Below are 10,918 nucleotides of genomic sequence, written 5' to 3'. Positions count from 1 at the left end.
AAAATTACACTTAAAAAACTTGTAATTTTGATAATTGCCATTGTAAATGGATTAGCATAAATATTACACCATCTAAAACAAGTTTTAAAACATCAAAACAGTTTAGGGTAATGTTTCTAGTCCATTTCCAGCAACAAATGTTGAAATTCTGAAAACTGCAGCCTCTACTCGTCGAGTGCAAGAACAGACTCGACGAGTAGCTTGCATTTGTTCATGGACTCGTCGAGTCCCCCCATGGACTCGGCGAGTTCATACGAGCAGAAAACAGAAAAACGATTTTTTCAAGCAGTTTGCACAGATAAAACAACAAACAAGCCTAGGCTCTGATACCACTGATGGGTTTTGAGCATTCTAAGACTTCCTAAGTGTACATGCAACCCTAATAACCTTGGATCTATGTTTGTCTAATTATCATGCAAAGTTGAATTCCAAGGTTATATTCCTATCTAGCATACATGGGGAACATTTTTAACTTGAATGAAAGATAGAATAACTTACCTTGTTGTTGATTATGATCCTTGAAACCTTGTGAGCCTAGCACCCCAAGTGTGATGCCTCAAATGGTTCACACAACACCAAATGCAAAGGAGTAAACTTTGAGAGAATCTTACACTTGCAAAATCGGCTCTAGCCCTCTTGTTTCTTAGTGTCACCGATTTTGGGGAGAACACCTTTGTTTATATAGTGTGTTGCATTAGGTAAACCCTAATGTAACATGAATCTTCATTTCATGATCCATGGGTTAACTCCATGGAGCATCTTATGGGTGGAACCCAACTTGATAATCCATGGAGCCTCTTAGCCCACTATATAAGATATGGAAGATTTACATAATCTACCCATATATTTAATTAGTTATTTTTTGATCACTTAATTAATTCTAAATTAATTCTTGATCAAACTAATTAAATAATATTATTAATATATTAGAACTTATAATATATTAATAAACCATAAGTGTTATTTCTCTCATTTTAGTTTATCCAATTGCATGGTGCCATGCAACCCAAATGGACCATGTCGGGTCGGGTCAAGTACATACCAGAAATAGTTATGGACTTAGACACCTTATCCAACACTCTCTGAACTCAGTGTTTAGCATACTAAGATACCGAGACATATTGTAACATCCTAAAAATCAGAGTAAAATTTTCAATTTTTCAAAACCAATCCAACGACCATAATAGTTACAAAATATTGTTTCGAAGAATAATAGTCACAATCTGAGTATCCCCAAATCCAAAATCATAAAAACCAAGAGGATGTGCACGATCATGCCTTCACTTTTCCACGATCATCTGAAGTATCTGAAACAATAAACTGAAACTGTAAGCCAACTCTTAGTGAGTTCCCCCAAAGTACCACACACAACATATATAACATATACAATCATGCATGTTAGGTCCAATCAGTCATCGAAATGGAATACCTTTAGGTCCACAACCATCAGGCAGGATTACCCCCGACCCAATCAGTCATCAGATTGGAATGCCACTATATAATGGGTCCAATAAGTCATCGGACTGGTATACCCTCGAGTCCACAGCCATCGGGCTGGATTACCCCCGGTCTGTTGGCTCACGCATATAACAGTAAAGCCTCAACCCCAAACCATACTATGTCGACATATGAAACAGATAAACATATAAACAATCAACATGCAAAAGACATATCTACATATCACTACCGCATAGCACATCCTATATAACAAGATGTTGATATAACATATCACTACAACATAACGACATCCTATATACCAGGATACAGATCTAACATATCACTACATCATAACAACATCCTCTATACCAGGATATAGATCTAACAGATCACTACAACATAACGACATCCTATATACCAAGACACATAACCTAGTGGATCGGCATTGGTGCCTTTGACCCACATGTACACTGAGGAAAACTCACCTCTCAGTCCGAAAAGATAGTTGAATAGGACACTGCTCTACAACCCAGCTCTACCAGTCAACATATACATTGAAAAGTGACTAAACTCAACCATTACTCAAAATACCTAAAATACCCCTACGTCAAACTTGGTCAAAATTTGGTCAAGGTCATAGGTCAAAAAGTCAACCGAGTTGACTCAGGCTGAGTACGTGTTAGGGCGTGTCAAACCCAACAAATAATAGGGGTACAACAGACTCCAAATACACTGCTTTAATGCACTAAAAAGGTAGTACAAGGCAAGCAGGGTCGAACCACAGAGACACGGGATAAAAGTCTATACCTCTTTGCACAAGGTACTTTGGTCACAAAGGGGGTTTTGTTTGCAAAATTCAAATAATGAAAATAACAATCAACTTTGAAACATGCAGAAAATGAAATAGATTTGTAAACAAGTTGTAAAAGTGCTTCCAGTTCTAGTTCTCAATGTTGTCATTTAACCTGATTATGACTTGATGTAATTTGTGATTACTATTCTAAGTTGGTACTGAAAGATATTAACACGCTCTAATACCTCTCGCTTGCCAAATTATCTAACCAAAACACGCTCTTTGACTAGACCTAGCTTTACTAATTCAACCTAAACACGCTCTTAGATTGTATTGAAAAACTGCATTAAGTTTTGTACAAGCTTCCCAACAATGTTCATTTCTTCTCATACGCTCGGAAGTGTGAAAACATGTGATAAATGTTCTACAATAAGAAAACTTATTGTTTGTTACCAACCATTAACTTTATAGAACGATTAGTTTCCCTAAAAGTTAATTAACTACACAAAAATTCAATTCATGAAAATGGCCAATCAAACACAAATCAAATTTAAGGATTCTAGTTTAAACAAGAACATAATCACTAGAATAGAATCACAAATCAAACATCAAATCATATGCTTCAAGTCAAGCAATCAACATGTTTTGAACAAGAACTAGAAACTAGGGTTTCTTTGCTACACATGGCTAGAACAAGATCACAGGAATAAAAGATGGAAATAATGTGCAATTACAACTTACTAATAAGAGAAATAATGTTTCCAAATGATAAATGATCAAATCCTTGCAAAAACCTTCGAAATCCCCTCTCAAAATGTGCTCTGATATGTTGTGTGTGTCCCCAAATGACCCAATTTCCGTAATATGAAAGATAGGAAAAACTGCCAAAAGTTGGTTTTTGGGTCGAACACGGCCCGTGTTGACTTGCACTAAACTGACACGGCCCGTGTTCAGCATGGTCAACACGGCCCGTGTTGATTTGCACTAAACTGACACGGCCCGTGTTCAGCATGGTCAACAGCTTCTATTTTGGTCAACACGGCCCGTGTTGATTTTTCAGTGTAAATCCAACACGGCCCGTGTACCCTTCTGACTCCGAATCCAAACTTGATTTTTCCAACTTTTTCGTTTTTCGCCCGATCATCCCGAACTCTTCACCAATGCTTCCCGGCACCTCCCAAAGCGCATTCCAAGCTCCGGTTTACCTGAAAAATACATGAAAGTGTGCAAATAAGGTTGTTCTAGAGACTAACATGAAATATGATGAAATGCAAGACAAATGAAGAACAATTATGCTAAATAGATGCATAAGAGGGGACTAAAATATGTGCAAAAAGGTGCACAAATTGCACCTAACAGTACGCCTAACGTACTCATCATGTACGCTTATCGTACTCAAGATCCAGATCGAGGCTCCCAAGGGAGTACGCCCAGCATACTCAGAAGTACACCCAACATACTCGGTCAAATGTCACTTTCCCATTAAGTGCTTATTTCATTAAGTCATTTCGTCCAAATGCAGATCTAGCACCCAAATATCATTCCAAACCATAAAGTTTCCATCTTATGGGTTTGAATGACTAGAAAATGCCCAACACCAAAACTCTAACTTGTATTAATCTCTTAAGCTCTCTATCCTTTTCATGGAAGGGAATAAGCGTCCAAGGTTACATTTTTATGACTCTAGACACTGCAAAACGTCCCAAAGTACAACCTATTTGGTCTAGAGCATGCCATACTCAAGAACACCATAACTTGGGGACAAAAAGCACATAATAGCATCATACAAGCTAGATCTAACAAAATAAGCATCAATGTATAAACTTTATACCTTCTGAAGATGAAGAAGGGTGCAAAACTTCGAGATCCAAGATTGCCTTAAGCTTCCAAGATGTTCTTATTTTCTTATCCTTCCTCTAAGAACACCAAAACACACACTAATGGCTCTAGGATGCTCACAAAATGGTTTAGGGTTTTCTAGGTACGAAAATGAGGATGGAGGTTGGTGAATGAAGAATGTCTTAAGAGTTAAGAATGTTTAAATAGGGTCCAAACCCTAAAAATTAGGGTTTGACCCCTGACCACATACGCCCAACATACTCATGCAGCCCCCACTTTTTATTAAAATGCTATTTGTGACCAATTTGCAAACAATTCTCATACCAAGGGTCAAAATATAAAATACCTGGAAATCGAGATGTTACAATTCTCCCCACTTGAATCAGACTTTTTCCTCAAAGTTCGATGCCGCAAATAACTCAGGGTAGTGTTCTCGCATCTCCGCCTCGGACCAGTCAGACAATCCTCTCCGCAACCCGATCTGAACTAAAAAGTCGAATCATACAGGCGACTGCCTTCCCATACTATAATCAACCCAATCTTAGTTAAACTCATGTACCCCGAATAATAATGAATCCTTGACCCACTAACTTTTACCACTAAAGAATAACCATCATAATTCTTGCCCAAAATCTGAAAATCCAATACCTTGTCTGACTCCTAAGTAGGAAAAACCATCTCGGAACACAGTTAATATGACTTCACTTTACAATCTGAACCATACAAAACCCTTCCGACCCCGAATTACCTTGCTGATATCACTAGGAAACAGAAGCCCGGACTATTCACTGATGTTGAACCCTTCATTCGAATACAAGGCGACTCCCGACACAAGTCTGAGCTTAATAACCATTGTAGTGGAGCCCAGACAACGTCAACGTATTCCACAACTCCCTAAACCACTTCGAAATCTAGGCATATTATAACGAAAGATCGAGAGACCACTCGAAGACATGCGGCTGCCAACAAACAACCCAACTATAATACCTAAATGTAATACCCAACTTCCAGTTAGGACCATGCAATTGGGAACTCTCAAAACTACAACCACAAACCAACTCCATCCATATACTTCCCGCAACCGGGAACCCATCAGTTCTAATTTTCGGAAACCATGCTCTAATATAGATGATAATCCATTCGTCGAACCTACCTCTAGTCCCTGACTAAGAACACCACCAAGTCATGCGGAAAGATACTCAAAACATACCAATCACGAATTTCGCCTAATCCTAAATCTGCAAATTGTTCCAAATACCTTAAATACACCCTTGGCTCCTTGACAAGTCATCTCCAACCCACTCGTCCTACGAGTAAAAGATGGTCAATCCAATAATTCTCACGTTGCATCCAAATCCCTTATCAGCTCAGGTGTACCCCCACTTAACAAATCACTTGAGACATTCACAATGAACTTCATGACTTGAGGTTCCATAATCGATGCATATCATTGGTAACCAAACTCCTAATAAGCATCTCACAAACAAACATGATTTATAATGCGAACACTCCGCAAGAGACTTATGATTCATAATTGTTACTCCCAACAACATTTAACTGCCCACATGTTCCAAACCAGCTGGTCACTGAGTCTCCTGAATCCCACTATGCACTAACACCCGAAACATGCCAAGAAAACTAATGATCCGGGACCTAAGAGTCTCAAACAAATGACTACCGGGCCTCTACCATATGAATCATTCCGCCACTGGTTCACGATCCATCATGACACCATCCAACCATCGAGATGAGATCCTCATGGTTCCTCACCGCATTTCCACAACTACCATGGGCCTTAACCATGTTTTTGCTAACCATCCACAAGAATACCTAATCGAAGATTAATATGAGTCGGATCCCTGACCGAGATAACCCAACTCATTAATCTCTAATTCCTTGATTATGATCAAAAACCAATAAATCTCTTGTCCCCAGTCACGAATTCCATGTGGTTCTCCCCTACTTGGAATCAACCCCTCCCTAATAACTTCAAATGATTGAATCAAACTTTTGAATACCATCAGAACCGAGGTTAGACTTTTGAATACCATCAGAGCCAAGGTTAGAATGACTCATTTCCAACCGTACCGGCACAACCCCGTTGAAAAGGGATTTCACACAGATTCGAAGTCCTTCCAGGAAACTAATAATTGTTACTCTGACACCTTATTCGTGGTTCCAAAAATGCTCGTTGCTCTGCACTTGAAGAAAGATTGATCTACACATAGCACCGTCAACTGATATTACTTGATAATTTATCGAATAATCTCATCCACTGAACCCACACCCGAGCAAAAGCACATCCATTACACCCTAAAGTAGATTGATAAATCAACAATAGCTCTACTCCCAACTAATGATAGCGATTGATTCGAAGAGCCAACCCCACTTTCAATTGCTATTCGACACGAGCAATACACACTCCTCTTAATCCTATTTCGTTGTCTCGGAAGGGACACCGTGCTACAACAATATATTTTCAAGAAGCTTCTGAAACAAGGACTGCGTGCTTAACCCGAGTAGAAAACTAACAACAAATTACCCTGCACCTGCTTCAGATCAATCTCTCAGTCCACTCCAGCATAAAAGATCTCAACATTATCGAACACCAGAAATCCAATGAACTTACACTGCAACTTCCTTCGGCTCATCTCAAGAAAATCATCAAAATAAATATGGTTGCTGATCCTTCAAGCAGAACACTCATTCCTCGCCTACTCAGGCTTGCTCCCTCATTGGTCGTCGTCTTCCACATCGAAACCTAAAATCGGTTCATCTAGATACTCTCTAAACACAACTCTTGATAAGAAAAATGACATATGACATTTTTTTGAATAATAACCAGAAATCGCAAGGAAATTCTGCACCTTAGATGGAGACGCCATAAGCTTTCCAAATAATACAACTTCGAACCCTTCACGAACGAACCTATAACAATCCTAGTATTCTATAACACTCCTTTAAAACCCACCAATCCTATAACAATCCTAGTATTCTAATTATACAAATGGATATCTAATTGGAATTACAATAAGCAGGTACATCTATTCAAGATAAAACTGAGGGTCAAAATTCATACCAGTGATTTCTTGTGATTCAACTTTGACCTCCCATAGGACAATGGGTGTTTGGGCTTGCATCCCCTACATAACCCATGCAGGATAGTCAGGTTTGAGATGAAGTGAAAGTGGAAACACATTTGATCCTTCTTGCAGTCGCGAATGACGTCCCCTTTTTCTCTACACTTGTAGCATTTGAACTTGTGACAAGCGAACCCGTGGGTTCGACCACACTTCCCGCAGATATCAAAGCCCCATTGACTTCCAGCACCCAAGTTAGCAGCCACAAACTCTTCGTTCATTGTTGAATGAGCCATATTTCTCCTTCCGAGTCGCATGCCCACATCAAGATCTCCCCAATAGTCACCTCAACAGTTCCTCTCACAGTCTGCAAGGCTGCAGTTCGCTCCTCGAACTTGGAAATTAGCCTGTCAGTGATCCGATCCAAAATGTCTGGCAACTCTTCATGTAATATATGTGAAACCTCAGTGGCAATCATCTGTCCTATTTTATCAACAGTCAACCCCGGCCTATCCTAGCCACCAGCTCTAAATCCTGAACCAGATCCTCTCGTGAACATCATATTGTAAATTAACCAAAATATATTAGAAATTCCACAATCCAAACCATTTCAACCATCACAGAGAGACTAAACCCTTGGGGTTTGTGACTCCCTTGCTACGCGTACGAGTCCTGTGCTTTCAGTAGTACGATGTCACACCCCCGGCCGCCGGTGGAAACGCCGAGGTACGCGACGTAAATCAGTAATCACAGTTATTGAACATATATTGAACAATACAAATATAAACTTCTATTATTAATGAAATAGAAATTACATTGACAAGACCATTGCTAAATCGAGACACACGCATAACAATCCAGTGTTTACAAAGGTATAATAAAGATTACGGTAAGTCTTCCGAGCGAACACATCCGACCTGCTAAATAACCTGAGAATACATGCATTAAGATACATCAAAAAATTGTTGGTGAGTCCTACAGGTTTTGACACGAAGCATTTTTATACTGAAAAATGTTTTATAAAGTTTCTCTGGTTGACCAGCTTTTATAAATACGTACCTTTCTATCAAAAACATAAGATAATTGAGTTATAAAAATGTATTTGGACTCATTTATAAATACTATTTGTTCAAATTTAAAAGTACAAAGTTTGGCAAAATACACATAAGTAAAACAACCTTATATTAAGCTTTACGGTTCCCATGACCAAAATGCATTTCATATAAGGATTTTGAATACCAATTTATATAAAAGAAAGTTATATTACTTTTTGTGAAAACATAAAATATCCAATTTACTCTTGAACCTTGTACAAGCATTCGTATAGTTTATAGGTAAAACTCATAATTTTCGAATTTATAAAATTTGTAAATTGTGTCGTAGTATTATTTAAGTATTATCTTACTTAATTTGGGAACCGACACTTAACCAGTGGGGAAAACTCCTCCCACATACATATCCTGTTTTCGTACAAGAACAAAGTGTTTATATAAATAACTTATTAATTGTAAGTTATTAAACCTTAATCAGTCGTGCCATGGTATTGATTAAGTGTTATATGACTTAATTTTTGGTATTGACACTTATCGTTTTGAGTCACAAGCTATCCACTACATACAATCTCTCTTCACTAGTATCGTTGAACAAAACCTCGTATAAATCCAATATTGATTCTATACGGTACCAAGGCACACCCGAGATCAATGATGAGGTCATAATCGAACTGTGACGTACACACCTTTGCACCAACACTTACAAGTTTCAGTACTAAAAGTCCACACCCAAGTCTGCTCAATCTCGGGGACTTTATCGTTTAGGAAATGCCAACGCCCGTTTCGTCTCGTCAGCCGATGGTTGTAGCTAGCAACGGTCGCGGGATGTCAACCCATATAAGTATGTGATCCTGAACTTATACCCGACGTTCCTCGTTCCAATACAAATTAACGGTTACGACACAGAGGAGTTTCCCACTAAGATGCACGGTCTTAGGATTGTGACAAACATAGCCCATGCAGCTTAGGAAATGATCCTAACTCATAAAGCTTTTAGAACAAACGTAACTCATATAGAACGTCTCGTGTGTGTGATGGATCCTAACAATGAGTCTAGGCATCCTGATCCAAAACTCCCCATTATAAGTATATCAGAAAACTATAATTATTTGGTGTTTAGGATTAATTACTGATTGAAGTCTTATGTTATTTGAGATTCGTAAGACTTAACACATTTCCAGATTTTATTATTTATCATGACAGAATTTGGGCAGTATAACGGTTGTTATTATTACATTTACCAGGTTTCAACCAACGTGAAACCAACAATTTCCATGATATTTATAACTCACGAGATTAATACAATATAATATTTCACAAATGACGACTCTTAATTGTTAAAGTCTATTACATTATTTATTGCAATAATAATTCATGACTTAGTACATTGAGTTATATTTTTAAAATAAATATAAAAATATATTAATATATTTTCCATTCATTTTTACACAACCTTAAAAATTAAAAGTTAATTTTGATAATTTTAACTAACAATTATACAATTTCATAAATTAAGTATTTCCACAATTTATAACAATGTACTTTCATTTTATACGCGGATAATATTTTGATTTAATAATATCTAATATGCATATTAATAATTGCGACAAACTATAAACATATTCACGTTTAGCAATCTACTTTACTTGTATAGTTTATAAATGTTTTATAACATTTTAGATTGCTATTTAGTGATTTTGGCAAATGATAAAGTATGCTGTTATTTTGTGTATAAAATATGAAAATTATCAACACTATAATAGACACGCATGTATTCTCCCCCAAATATTAAAGCAGTAAAAGAGGGGTCGTAGAAACTCACCATTGAAGCGTGAGTTCCAATCATCTAAATTCAGTTTCTTTTGAGAAACTCATCGTGAGAAACCGCAAATCCACGTTTCTTGAACGTTGAAATACTCTCGAGACTGATTCGTAACGAATTTAAGCTATTGGGGGCTATTTGGTAATTTAATTAACCAAGTTATAACTGATTTGTTAAAGTAAATAAAGGGAGGGACTGAAGTGGTTTAAATAAAATCAATGTTTGAAAATTGGACTGATATTGTTAAGAACCTTCCATGGAGGGGCTGTTTTGTTTTAATTAAACCAAACTTTCGAGGAAAATGACTAATTTTGTTGGGAAATACCAAGGGAGGGACTGATAGGGTCATCCTAAGAAAATGGAGGGGTAAATCTGTCAAAGACTCATTAAAAGAAAAAAAAAAAAAAAAAAAAAAAAAAGATCGGGCTCTTTGGTTTCCCGTGTACAAGCGATTTGGGGCTTTAGTGCCTTCGCTTTTCATCGATCGGACAAGATGAACGAGTCTACGAAGCAGCGAGAGAGCAAAAGCAGGCAAAGGGGGCATCAATGGTGCTTGATCGAGAGGGGAAGGAAGGGTATTGAAGGTGGATCGATCGCAAGGACCACCTCTGGTGCTAGACTCGACCAAAGAAGGGAGGATGACGGAAGCAATGAAGCTTCCATCGACTGTCGCTGTTAGGGGCGCTACTCCGGCGGTTCTCACGGTGGTTGCTCCGTTGTTTGATCATTCGATAGCGAGAAGGAGGCCGTCTCCAGGGCCGACGAGACCGAAGCGATGAAGACGTGAAGAGCAGCGAAGTTTCGCTCGTCCCCTCCGGCCGTGAGGTGCGAAGGACGAAGGGAGGCAGCGAGGCTGCTGTGGCCTCGGTGGGTGCAACGATGGAGTGAGATGCGA

The 10,918-nt window shown here is 38.3% G+C and overlaps 1 long non-coding RNA gene across 1 annotated transcript; it reads right to left on the bottom strand.

Moving 5' to 3' along the window:
• Window positions 1-2,856: 2,856 nt before the first annotated feature.
• On the bottom strand, window positions 2,857-10,512 carry LOC145132478 (uncharacterized). The gene is made up of 3 exons (XR_013718077.1): window positions 10,024-10,512; window positions 7,965-8,078; window positions 2,857-7,683 (listed from the first exon to the last, which is right to left on the bottom strand). It is a non-coding gene; the product is annotated as an uncharacterized LOC145132478 (long non-coding RNA).
• Window positions 10,513-10,918: the final 406 nt, after the last annotated feature.

The sequence above is a fragment of the Lactuca virosa genome, chromosome 8, assembly GCF_052849685.1.
Source record: "Lactuca virosa cultivar CGN04683 chromosome 8, Lactuca_virosa_CGN04683_v6, whole genome shotgun sequence".
Lineage (NCBI taxonomy): Eukaryota > Viridiplantae > Streptophyta > Magnoliopsida > Asterales > Asteraceae > Lactuca > Lactuca virosa.
The sequence above is the reverse complement of the archived record's forward strand: the minus strand, read 5'-3'. Positions and strand labels throughout refer to the sequence as shown.